The sequence below is a fragment of the Lepisosteus oculatus genome, chromosome 7, assembly GCF_040954835.1.
Source record: "Lepisosteus oculatus isolate fLepOcu1 chromosome 7, fLepOcu1.hap2, whole genome shotgun sequence".
Classification (NCBI taxonomy): Eukaryota; Metazoa; Chordata; class Actinopteri; order Semionotiformes; family Lepisosteidae; genus Lepisosteus; species Lepisosteus oculatus.
In genome coordinates this window covers 5,926,791-5,939,384 of record NC_090702.1, presented here as the reverse complement: position 1 = coordinate 5,939,384, position 12,594 = coordinate 5,926,791, and the positions used below count along the sequence as shown (strand labels likewise).

General features: G+C 40.0%; 1 long non-coding RNA gene across 1 annotated transcript; it reads right to left on the bottom strand.

Annotated features, from left to right (window-relative positions):
- Positions 1-3,383: 3,383 nt before the first annotated feature.
- LOC138240755 (uncharacterized) lies at positions 3,384-10,821 on the bottom strand. Its single transcript, XR_011189997.1, has 5 exons — positions 10,695-10,821; positions 6,351-7,569; positions 4,848-4,931; positions 3,969-4,112; positions 3,384-3,624 (listed from the first exon to the last, which is right to left on the bottom strand). It is a non-coding gene; the product is annotated as an uncharacterized lncRNA (long non-coding RNA).
- Positions 10,822-12,594: the final 1,773 nt, after the last annotated feature.

Here is a 12,594-nt window from a genome sequence, read left to right as displayed (position 1 = left end):
AGGTCTGGATTTTGACCCAGCAATTCCAAAACACAAACTTTCGTCTTCAGCCATTCTTTTGAAGTTTTGCTTGTATGTTTAGGATTGTTGTCCTGCTGCATGACCCACTTTTGGCTCAGCTTTAGCTGAAGAATGGATGGCCTGAAATTCTCCCCCACAGCTTGCAGACACCGGGCCAAATGTATGGTTCTGTCAATGATGGAAAGCTATCAATGATGTCTGTTCTTCTGTTGGTTTGGTTTTGTGTGGTGAAAATGTTTCTCGTCGTGGCCAAAATTTCAACACATCGGTCGAGAAGACATTCTTCCAGTCGTCTTGTGGATCATGCAGGGCGGGCTGCAATGATTTTTTTTTTAGAGAGCAATGTTTTCTGCCTGGCTGTCCTCCAATGAAAACCATTCCCATGCGTTGTTTTCCTGATGGTTGAGGCATTAGCCATGGCAAGAGAAGTCTGCAGATCCTTAGATGCTATACTGGGGTTCTTTGCAATTTGCTGAATGATTTTCCGTTGCCCGTTGTTTCGGACACGGACTGGGATCCATGTCGGATCTTTAGTAGACCCTATGCGATGCGGTAAGAGCTTGAGAAAACAGGAGGCGTGGTAAAAGGAGACACACAGGGGTTTAATAGTGCGCAAAATAATAGTGACAGTCCGTGAGACAGTGAACAGGGGAGACAAAGAATGGCATCCAAATCCGAGCTGGTCCAAAGACAGGTCAGGGCACAGATCGTGAGTCCAGCGGCAAGTAATCGATCCTGGGATGTGACAAGATTAAAATCCCTGGGAAGGGGGAAAATACGAACATACGGAAAACATGGAGGTCCTAGGATGATGGGGCGAGATCCTCCAGACCCCAGGATCAGAACACGGGAGGTGTCGGGGATGAGGCCTATGCCCTCAGGAGACGGACGTAGGGTTTCCTGGTGCTAGGCGGCCCTCACGACTTCTTTACCCTAATGATGAGCCCAGAGGACTGGAGGAGCTAGTTTTTAAATAATACACCTAAGAGGGTACACCTGGGGAGCTTAACAATCACAAGGACAATAACGGGAGCAGTGGAGCGCCCTCTAGGGAGGAATGTCGTGCGTGAGACTCGTGGGACAACAAGTGGTGGGTATAGTCACTGTGGTCTTGAATATTTTACAAATTGAATATCTGATTGACAGTGGATGGAGTCCCAACGTTTAATAATGTTTTCGTAATCCCGTCAAGACGGATGCGTATCAGCCTCTTTTTTTCTGAAGTCCTCTGAAAAGCCTCCTGTTTGTGCCATGTTTCTACTAACCTACAAAGTTTCTGACCATTATACAGGCCTGGGCTACCTATACACAGTCCTTGTTTACTTGTTACCCTATTATTTAACCACCTGATTCTGTTTACTCCACTAAGGGTTTAAGCATTTCCTGTATGCTGATTCTTAATTAAGCATTTCTACCTTTATGTATCATAAAACATTGAATGGGTAAATACAAATCCTTTTGGTTATTTAATAAAAAATACAGTCTAGATTAAACAAGGGAATCATGGGAAGAAATTGTCCCATCATAATATTGGTAGTTAACAAACGCACTGTATGCTTCATTCCATAAAATCGGATACCTAAGTAACATCAAGATACTGTAGATAAATATGCTGTCTTTAAAATGTTAGTGCTGTGGGTGTGTATATACAGTATATAGAATAATTTAATAATATTACAGTAATACTATTACAGTTTCTCTGAGGTATATTTAATACTGCAGCAAAGATAGGCCTAATACCTAATAATTTCTGTTCCTGAACGCAGTATTTGGTTCAGAAAAGCACACACAAGTACTCAGCCCCTGCCAGGTAAAGTACCATATCCTACCAGGTGTACTGAAGTTCTACTGCCTTTGGTTTCCATTCATTTGTGCTAGTCCAGTCATAGTTTCTCTCTGGCCACATGACACCCACAGCACTAAATCAATGTTTACTAAAAACGTTGCAAACACACTGATTCACACAGACAGCATTTACCTGAGGCAAGACGGTTCCAAGGAAACCTTTTCCCTGGAGGAAAAGAAAGCTCGCTCACAAAAGAACAAAACAGGTTCAGTTTCTTTTTGACATTTTTCCACTTCCTCACAACTGTAACATTTCTTACAGTGATTTGCAAAAGTATTCGTCCCCATCCAATGATGTTCCCTTTTTGTTGCATATTTTATTTTTTTTCTAGAAAGAACACACTGTTATTGAAGTATTAAAAAATAAAAAAAACGTTCTTAAAATCGTTATCTGCAGGGATATGTCTGATAAACTACCAGAACTATCCAAAAGTAGTAATAGTGTCAATAAATTCAAATTTGCATTGTTCATATTAAATTTGGAAAAAAACATTAAATAATGAAGTATTATTTTAGCAAAACAATGCAAAAACACACAAGGACAAAAGCATGCACACTGTATGTTGTTTTGCTTGTCAAATGACTATCGGGCACTATAGCATACTCTCTGAGGAATGTGACTGGTGGGTTGCAGGTTCAAGGCCCAGCTGTTCCCTGCTGCAGACACTGGTGCTGCACCTTGAGGCGAGGTACGTTACTCTGATTGCTCCAGTCCACTGAGTTGTGTGAATGTGGAGCAAATTTTTGAACTGGCATCCCATCCAATGTGGGAGTCTTGTGCCCTTTGTTCACTTAACGCCATAGAAACCAGGAATAGCTCAGGACTGAAAGGCTGTTTTGGGTCAAAAACAGATTCACCTACCTCTGTGACGAATGTTCTTTTCAATTCAGTGTCGAAATGTGATGTTGGCTGTTATTATAAGGTACAACACTTCCTCTTTGTGTTGTAGAGTTTACGCAGGACAGCAAAAAACCATTACATTTGCCTGTAGGGGGATCTCAAAAATAAACACATTTTCTCATAACAAATTCGCCAACGTCAGACTTGGCGTCAGACTAAATATCTTTATCTGCAGGATATGTCTGTGTCCCACGTGCGTTGGTACACTGAATTTTGAGCTGTGGGTGAACTCTCTATTTTGCTTGTGGTATGTAGATGTGTGGTAGAATAGACCACATTAAAAGTCAGGGAATATTACTACTTAAGAATGTAATATAATATGTCTCTTTCAGGGCTCTTACACTATACAATACAAGTTGCACTGCATTCATATAATGCTCTTAACGCACATCATTTAAGGGGGCTTCTTAACTCAAACTACAAATGGAAAAGTCAAGGATTGTGATAGTTCTTATCAACAGTAAGCTAAGATTTAAAATCAACCTTGTGTTTGGCTGGGAGTCAGGAGTCAATGCAGTGTATGCAGGATAGTGGTGGTGACTTGTGATCATTGTGTTCTGGAGCTTTGGGCTGCTGCCTTTGAAGTCACCAGGAGTTGCAATTATGAGTCATGAAGGTCAGCAGACAAAGCTTTGTAATAATAAAACAGGAAATTACAAAAACATAAACCATCAGCTCAGTATGCTTAACAGACAAAATTGAGTTTGAGCTCAGTAATGTTCCTCTAAAGAGAGGTGTTTTCATTACTTGACAAAGCATCTTCTCGTTGTATGACTTGTTGATCAAAGCCAGGAGAGGTTTTCAGTATATCTTAACTTATTATACACTCCATGGTCTGCAGAAAGTAATTACAGCACCTAGAGGGAGAACATATATATCAAGGACTTGTCTCAGATAATTGCAAACTTAAATGCTTAAAATAGAATGCGACAGAAGATGGCAAACAGTGTGTGTATCGTGTTTAGTGTCATTCCAGTCCAGAAATGTGATATACCAGCTTTGGCACAGACCCGTCACTGAAGATTTTCCATCATTTCTAAAGCTGGCCCAACAGACAAATACGTTTCTATTTAAAAAGATGGGATAAGTTATAAAATTGTACCTTAATCTTTGGGGGGGTGGGGGTGTGCGCAGGTTAACATCTTGTTGGCCAAATCACATTCACTACAAAATGATCTTAGAAAAATGAAATTTCACACACCTGAAGAAGGCTCACAGCCGAAACGTAGTGTTTCCTTTCTTTTCTTTTCAGCATGGAATAAACCCATTTCCTGTAGTTGTGAATTTAGCACTTTTCCTCAAATTGAAGCGCTGTCCTAGTCATATCACCATTACTGCATATCACCTGACATTAAATAAGAAGATGAACATACATACAGTAAGTGGCACTATTGCTAATATTTAAGAACACAAACACTCTGTACAGCAGTACTGCAGCTCTTTCAGTATTACTGCCTCCCACCACTGGGGCCCAGGGTTCAGCTTGGGCCTTTGAGTGCTATCTGCTTTGAGTTCATATGTTCTCCCCATGTTTGCATAGGTTTCCTCTGGGTGCTTAGGTTTCCGCCCCCAGTCCAAAGACATACTGGTTTCTGGGAAAATTAAGTCTTGTCTGTGTGTGCCCTGTGAAGGACTGGCTTCCCGTTTGGTTTGTATCCTGCCTTGTGCCCTTGGCTTGCCGGGATACTCTTACACTTACAGAGCACTTTTCTGGACTGGTAATTGGGACTACCCACCTAGTGCATCACACATCAGCTATCAGTGGGGAGGAGAGAAGAGTGATGAACTGATGCCCATTCATAGAGGGGGATTATTAGGAGGCCATGATTGGTAAGGGCCAATGGGAAATCTGTCCAGGAAGCCAGGGTTACAACCCTACTCTTTTCAAGAAACGGCCTGGGATTTTTAATGACCACAGAGAGTCAGGACCTCGGTTTTACGTCTCATCCGCAGGATGGCGCATTTTTACAGTATAGTGTTCCCGTCACTATATTGGGGCATTAGAACCCACATGGACCGCCGGGTGAGGGCCCCCTGCTGGCCCTACTAACACCACTTCCAGCACCATCCAGGTACTCACCAGGCTCACAACCGCTGAGCTTCCGTAGGTTGCCAGTTGTGAGTTGCAGAGTGATATACCTGCTGGTTCCCTCACGACCCTGAACTGGATAAAGGGGTTCGAAAATGAATAGAAAAATTGAATGAATGAATGCAGCACTGTTGTTTGCACACCTTTAACTGTATGCTGAAATACAGACTCAAGTAGGGAAGGGCGTGAGTCACACTCCTGCAGTGGCTTCCAGCAGTAGCCCAGCAAGCCAGTAAAAACAGGCTTTTATCTGACAAACACTGAGGTCAAGGTCAATTTATACACGCCAGATGCTGTTCACCTGGCCTGTATTTAATCAGATTGAAACACCAGAGTTGTCTGCACCAAACGACAACTCACGCATGAAATTCACATTTTCTCTTCAAGTTGATTAATACCAATGGCTCTCCCGACCACCAACAGGAGCTAGCAAAGGTATGGACATGATTCATTTGATAGGACGGTTTTCATATGATTAATTTTAAAAAATGTTAGGCATGAAGCTTTAGCACCATACATCATTACTGGCACCTTCTTGCAAAACCTCATTTATTGTCATTTTTATTGCTTCACAAATCAAAACCACAAAACTACCTTAAACAATGAAGTGCTAAACAATATTGTTTCCAACAAAGGATACCAATTGGGGTTTGTTTTGTATCTGTATTCGCACTTCATGAGAAACTCACTCAGGTGGCAGATGGCAGATGCAAATGTCTCCAGATCTCATTTCCATTTTTTATAAGCTCAAGTCTTGTTTTTTAACTACTGTACAGTACTTGCAGCTCTGGAAAAAAAAAATGTGTGTTAAAACAGAAGTGAAAGGATGTGCACATAAAACGTATCAATCAGTGAATTTAATATTAAAGCATTTTTTTAAACTGGAAGAATGCATTAGGGTTTCAGGCAGTAAGAAAAATGCTTCCTTAAGTGAAGAATGCCTGGCAATAGTTCAGCGTATAGACTGCAAATGAGACTTTAAAAGCCCTTAATTAACAAGCTATGTACACTGAACTATTTAGTGTTTATGTTTGAGGACAATCTACCTTTTGTTAATAACTTGTAATTAGTCACTATGAGGGTAGTAGCACTCTGTCAATGTTCCATTCAATGCGTTATAAAGGCTTTAGATAGACATGTTAGTCACTGAAACTTTAATTTGCTTCTTGCTGGATTTTTGTATAGTTCATCCATCCAGCAACAGCCATTTGCCTATTCCTGGTTAAGGCAACATGGAGCCTATCCTGGAAGTGTAAAGTGCAAGCTAGACCTACACCCTTCATGTCCATAGAAGGACACAAAGGGACATTTTGGAGACACCAGTTATTCTAGTCATGTTTTAGGAAGGTGGGAGGAAACCAGAATCAATAGAATGTGCACAAAGAATGTGACCCCGGCTAAAAATCGAACCCATAACATAAGAGCTGTGAGGCAGTCCTTCTGTTCCAGACCTCAAATAATTCAGATTATGTTGAATAAATGTGAAATAAGAACCTCTGAAATCTTCACTGCTTTTTCATGCTATAATGAGGTCTGGCAAGAAACCCCAAGAAGGTTAGCAAGCTCTTCCGTGGTAAGAAATCCGGCACATGCAAAAGAAAAAAACAACATGAGAAGAGCAAATCCATTTTTTTAATCTCCATGCATTCACTTGGCAATTGTATACGGTTTTTTAAAAATATTTTTTCACCATTACATCTGGCTTCCTGCAGCACACAGCTCGATCAATCATCAAAACCCCAAAACAGGCACTGCTAATATGAACAAAAAGCAGTTAATTCTCTCAAGATGAGGAACCTTTCCCTCTGCCAGTCAGTACTGGGAAATGAAAATTAGAATTTTAAAGACAAGTTTCAGTATGAACCTGGCAGATATTTTTTTCCCCCCATTAGTAGCCGAATTCACTTGTGCACACAAGTAGGCAGCGATTCAAAGATAATACCAACAACTGCTTGACAGCTTTTACATACCCAGAAACAAAACCTGATACACCATGTCAATAAAAGGATTGAAGCACTTACTTCACCATGTGCCTTCCATTAAGAATACATTTAAGCTTTTGCATGCATCTTGAATGGGGAGGGGTAAGACCATTCTGGAAATCATTTTCAGTTTCTTTTTTATAAGGATTATTTTAAAATACAAACAGAAACGAATCCACGCTACAAACATTTCTGCCGGGAACCTGAATGCAGGATATAATAACTACATGGAGGTGTGCAGCATCAGAGAGTTCCAGGATTTCATGTTTATCTAACACACTTAATTTGTTTAAAATCACATTATGTGGCAACATGCTGGGAACATCCTCAATGGTCTTTCTTTTCCTGTAGGCAAACTGCCCACTCCTCGGCAAAAGAATTAAATGGACAATTGCCCACAGTTTGTCCTCAGGGAAAACCATACCCTATATGTCTCTTTGAGGAAATGAGGGCACCAATTTTCCCTGTGGCCAAACTGGGCACATTGCCCATCTTATTCATGTACAATGGAGTGGGCCATTTGCCTGCAGTTTGCCCACAAGGAAAATAAAGGACCAAAGTCTTCTTTCAGAATAATGTCAAGTGAAGAAAACATGTTGGGCACTATTGTTAAACATGGGAAAATTCAGACAGATTCATTCTTGTCTTGCATTTGGCGCTGTGACTGAGTTTTTTGTGTCGCGCAAATCTCACAACGCAGGGTGGTGGAGTGGAAGATATTGAGGATCACCCTGAAAACAGAGATCAGAAACAGCTGAGAGAAAATCATTTGACCCACCATGTTACTGTGCAATTTGATCCTTAGTGCTCGAGCACTGGGCAAGCAGTACTGGATTAGATTCAAAATAATCTCTATCATACTCCCCCACCCACTAAAATGTTCTTTTAAAACCTTCTGCTTGAATACTCTAACTTCTGTGAAACATCAGAAGATTTTTATCATATCAAGTAAAATTTAAATTTGACTGTTCTTGAGATACAGAGACCAAGCCACTTCTCAGTCTTTTCGATCCCAAGCATTGTAACAGTTTACATGAATGTGGTATGAACCAAGGTGTTTCTCAGAGTCTGTGAGCAGTGTTTCCAAACAGCAGAAGATGTTCTTAGACATTAAAGGAGTAAAGGTCATCTACAGCCAATCAAAGTAACTAATAACACCTATATAGTATGACCCTTAAAACAACAAACTCATCAAACAAATGCTGTGCAGATAGGACAGCACCTTATAACAATATCTGAGAATCCTGTTCCAGTACTGCCAGGCTGAGCCGTCAACACCTGGCTGCAGGGTCAGCTTCTAGTAAAGAAACAAGGTAGACACCTTCTGATACATTTTCAGACATGTAAGGATTGATAAACAGTGGAAGCAGTAGAATCATTAGGCTCCTACTGTGAAATAATCTGTGATGTCCAGGGATGAGCAAAATTCTAAAAACTATTTCAAAGATTTGTCACTGGTTGATCATTTGACTCACTTGGCTCATTTGGCTCATTTAAGATGGAAAATTGGGTTTTCATTTTCTTACAAACGCATCTTATGTGAAACTGCACATGCCAGCCCAGTGAATGGAGGGTACTACAGAGCACCGCTCCCTTGTGCAAGACAAAAGGTAGTACTTCTATCTCATGTATAATGACGTACTAAACGAGAGTTCTTTGAAAAGTAATTACTGTACTTATGTCACGTTTCCATGTACAAAATGCACTCTACATCAATATCGACAGTTATAGTAGCATATGATTAGAAGCTGTACTTGTGTTGCAATTAAAAAACAACACATCATATGACCGAATCTTTATAGAAAGAAACCTGACATATCGCACATGGAATTCAGGGACAACGGCATCACCACTGCTGTCATGCCATTTCCAGTAACTCATGTGACGGTGGAGTCATGTCAGGAATGCAAGTTGTTCGTCTTGTAATACCATTGAAAAGCAAAACGATGATAATTCCATAAACACTTCCTCTATGGGGCTTGATTGTTTTAATTCCTTATCGCTTCATGAATACCAGTTATACCAGTGGAAAGCTATAAATAAGTAGAACGCATCAAAAGCAGGCCCTTGAGGGAGGCAAAGTTGAAGAACATTTCTGGGACACTAACCTTCTGAACTTTCTTTCAGGAGAACAGCACATGATTTTATCAGTCACAGTTCTATGCTTGAGGTTACAAAACTTAAAATAGCCTTTTCGGCAACATACCGTATAATAAAAAAAAATAATCTTTTTTTAAAAACACTGACTTTTAAATAGCTCTTTGTTATCCGAACACTACCTGCAAATTCAGGGTCCCCAATTTTTTTCTCCCAATTTGTGTGGCTGCTTTGATGAATATCCATTTACCCACAGACTTGATGGCATGCAAGCTATGCTCCCTATGGCGAAGCTAGAAATTAAATAGAAATAGAACTTTATTACTTAAGCTGCAGTGATGGTGCTCTTTAGACTTTTCTTCCTTTGGAGTTCACTTGCCTTCACTGGGAAAACAGCCCCAAAAAATAAGCTTCACAGTCACCTGGTTCTTCCTGCACCAATTGACCTTTAATTCCAGTTATGCAGTACACTCTCTCGGAAGAGACAAAATTCCAGATACAGATACTCTGTTGGAACTGTTCAGCGTTTTAGGGATGTGTTGCGTGCACTAAGCCCTCTGATGGAATATTATCCAGGTTAATTACTCATTGAATAAGAGGAGATATGTCAAAGGTAAAAGATGGGAAAATTATCTAAATAGCAGTATCTGAGCAAAAACCATGGGACAGTGCTCTAACCTTGCCTAGGTCACCCATTCGGCACATTAAGGAGATTCTGAACACCACAAGAGATATTAATATACTCTAATAGATTTCAATGACACCTAAAATAACTAATGAGCCATATGGCCTCCTCTACTTTGTTTCTTTACAAGTAGTTTGTTTTTTTGCAAAAATCCCTTGAGAATGTTTCTTAAGCAACCACTGCACATCGGCTGGTTCACTAAGCTACCCAGACATGGCGTTGAAGCCATCTTCTTTCAAAAAGCAGCTGGATGAGACCGTTTTGCTACTAGCTAAAGAAAGAGCAAAGGGCCTCCTCTGATTTGTCATCTTTCTTATGTTCTTGTAGCCCTTTTCATACTCACACACAACTCCTGCAAAGACTCATCCGCTCATCCTCGGCCTTAAATGAGTGCACGGAATTTCCAATTTGTGCCCTATGAGATTTTTTTTAACCCGAAGTAAGTATTTTGGTTTAAAGAGTTAACCGTACAGACTCTCATTCAAATCCCTGAAAAAAAGCTGCTGTTCTCTTTGTTTTTTGTACACTTGGTTTGCAAATGTAGCCAGAAGCACTACACAGCTCATGCACACTCACGCATGAAAACAGTATACAGTATAACCCTAAACCGATCTCTACACGCACATGGACATTTTTTGTATAAAAGCCAAAAAACAATATATTGCTTTAAATTCATTTCTTAGTGTTAGAAACCACAGGACCTAGAATTCTGAGATGATTCCTAAAAACTACATACAATATAAATGTGTGCTTAAACAGACTGTGAACATAGTTTCTCCAACCCTCGTGGTTTTACTATAGTTAACACATTCTTATGAGATTACATTCAGGACACCGACTATATGTGGACAAATAATTGCTTTACAGGTGAATTCCTTCAAATATTTCCCATACAGTATTTTCTTCATGAAGCGATAGTGGCCAGTCATTGACACTTATAAATCTTCAAAGAAAACTCTGTTGTAATCTCCACTGACTTAGCTGCACAGACTATGTGTGTACTATGTCCAAAACAATTTTTCTGAAAGACAATTAAAACGTCCGTTACCAAATTCAACCCTTTTTTTCACCCACCTCCCATGTTTCAGTCTCCTCAAGCACCTATGGAGAGTCTCTTAATGGGCAGCTGAGAGGAAGACTCAGCTCACCACTATGTCATGAATGTGAAGCAGAGAAGAGTCTCACACAGAGAAGGCTGAATCAGGTCTGAAATATGATACAGAAGGGAAAATGATTTAATACAATCTAAGGAGGCTCGAACTATCCAGGATAATCTTTTTGAATCATCTACTGCAGTAAAATAACAGATGAGAGAGTTGTGAGAGACAAAAAAAGAGAGAGATGGATTAACTTGCCCTGATCTGCCGTACACTCCCAGATGTTGAGCTTGCCTCCTCCATGATTTTCGGCTGCCTGCAGATGCTCCTTCAATTTAAAATTCTTCTGCCAGCTTTTGTTATCGCCATCATTCTCCATTCTGCGCCAAAACCGGTTTATACTCATCTGTTAAAGAAAAAGGCTTTATCTGTGCTGGACTTGTTTGTCATTGTTTAGGAAAAGCTAAATTCCAATTCGTTCTTGCCATAGCCAAAACATTCAGTTTTTCATATTTTCATCCGGAATAACTGATACCTACAAGTGTCTAAATATTTAACAAATAAAAGCAATTCACTTTTTTTTGTAATTTTCACATCCATCTATTGATCCGCATTCCTAACCACTTCATCGATTTAGGGTCACAGGGAGGCTGGGAGCCTATCCTGCCAAGCAACGGGCACAAGGAAGGTTATACCCTGGAGAGTTCGCCACAGGGCAGACAGACACAAACACACATACTCACACCAAGGCCAGTTGTCCCAGAAGCCCATTCACTTACAGTACCTGTATGCCTTAAGACTGTGGGAGGAAAACCATGCGAACACAGAGAACTTACAAACTTACAAACTTCATGCAGATAACACCCCAGGAACTGAACCGAGATCTCTAACAGGTGAAGCAGCAATGCTAAGCACTGCACTACTGTGCCGCCCACATTTATAATCAATGCCAATTAAAAAAGATGTAGCTCTGCATAAACTGCTTGTTATATTAATTCTGTGTTACTCATAAATTAACTTAAACAGAGAACTCAACAGGGGGACTTTATGCAAGTATTCAAAACCCTCAGAGTCAAACAAAAACCAGATGACACAAGCAGAAATTAAGAGAACGAGATTTAAGACTGAAAATAGAGGCGCTGCATTTTTAACAATCACTTGGTAATTTTGAAAACAGAGCAAGACAATATGCCAAATACAAAAAATAAGCATGGTAAAATGAGGAAAGGGGGGAAATGAAACAAGTGCTAAAGGAAAGAAAAGGCATCTGTGCTTTCCCACTGCTTGCTCTAACTGACAGCTCTATAATGTTTGCAAAGAGCCACAGTCTGGTAGGTGTTATAGGTGCTGTTTCCTTAAATGGTCAATAACCGTAAATCGGGAAAGCATGTTAACTCATCATAATTAAGTAATTGATTAATCCAAACCAGAAGACACCGAGACATTCCAGAACACTGAACAGGACAAAAGAGTTATTTATATATCTTTACTTTTTCCAGTTGCATTTAACATTCTCTGTCTCCACACAACCTAACAAAATAGATTTTATGGCTGCAGTCAGACTCACAAAAAACAGAGGCACTTTTATACACTAAGGGTTGTGGGAGTCTGGAACAAGCTGCCCAACTATGTTGTTAAAAAAATTCCCTCCAATGAAGTACTGGATCAATCGGATACCAGGTCTAAAGGCATCCACTAGTTTGTAATGTTTCTTATGCCCACGTGTTTTTACTCCAAACATCAACAAATAACTGTGATAAGTACTGTATCTCCAAGAACAGACTATTGGAATGTCCAAATACCAAAGCCTAAGAAATATATAAACTACAAGTATTTTAAACTAACAACCATTCACAGTTCGTGGTGTCTTTCATATG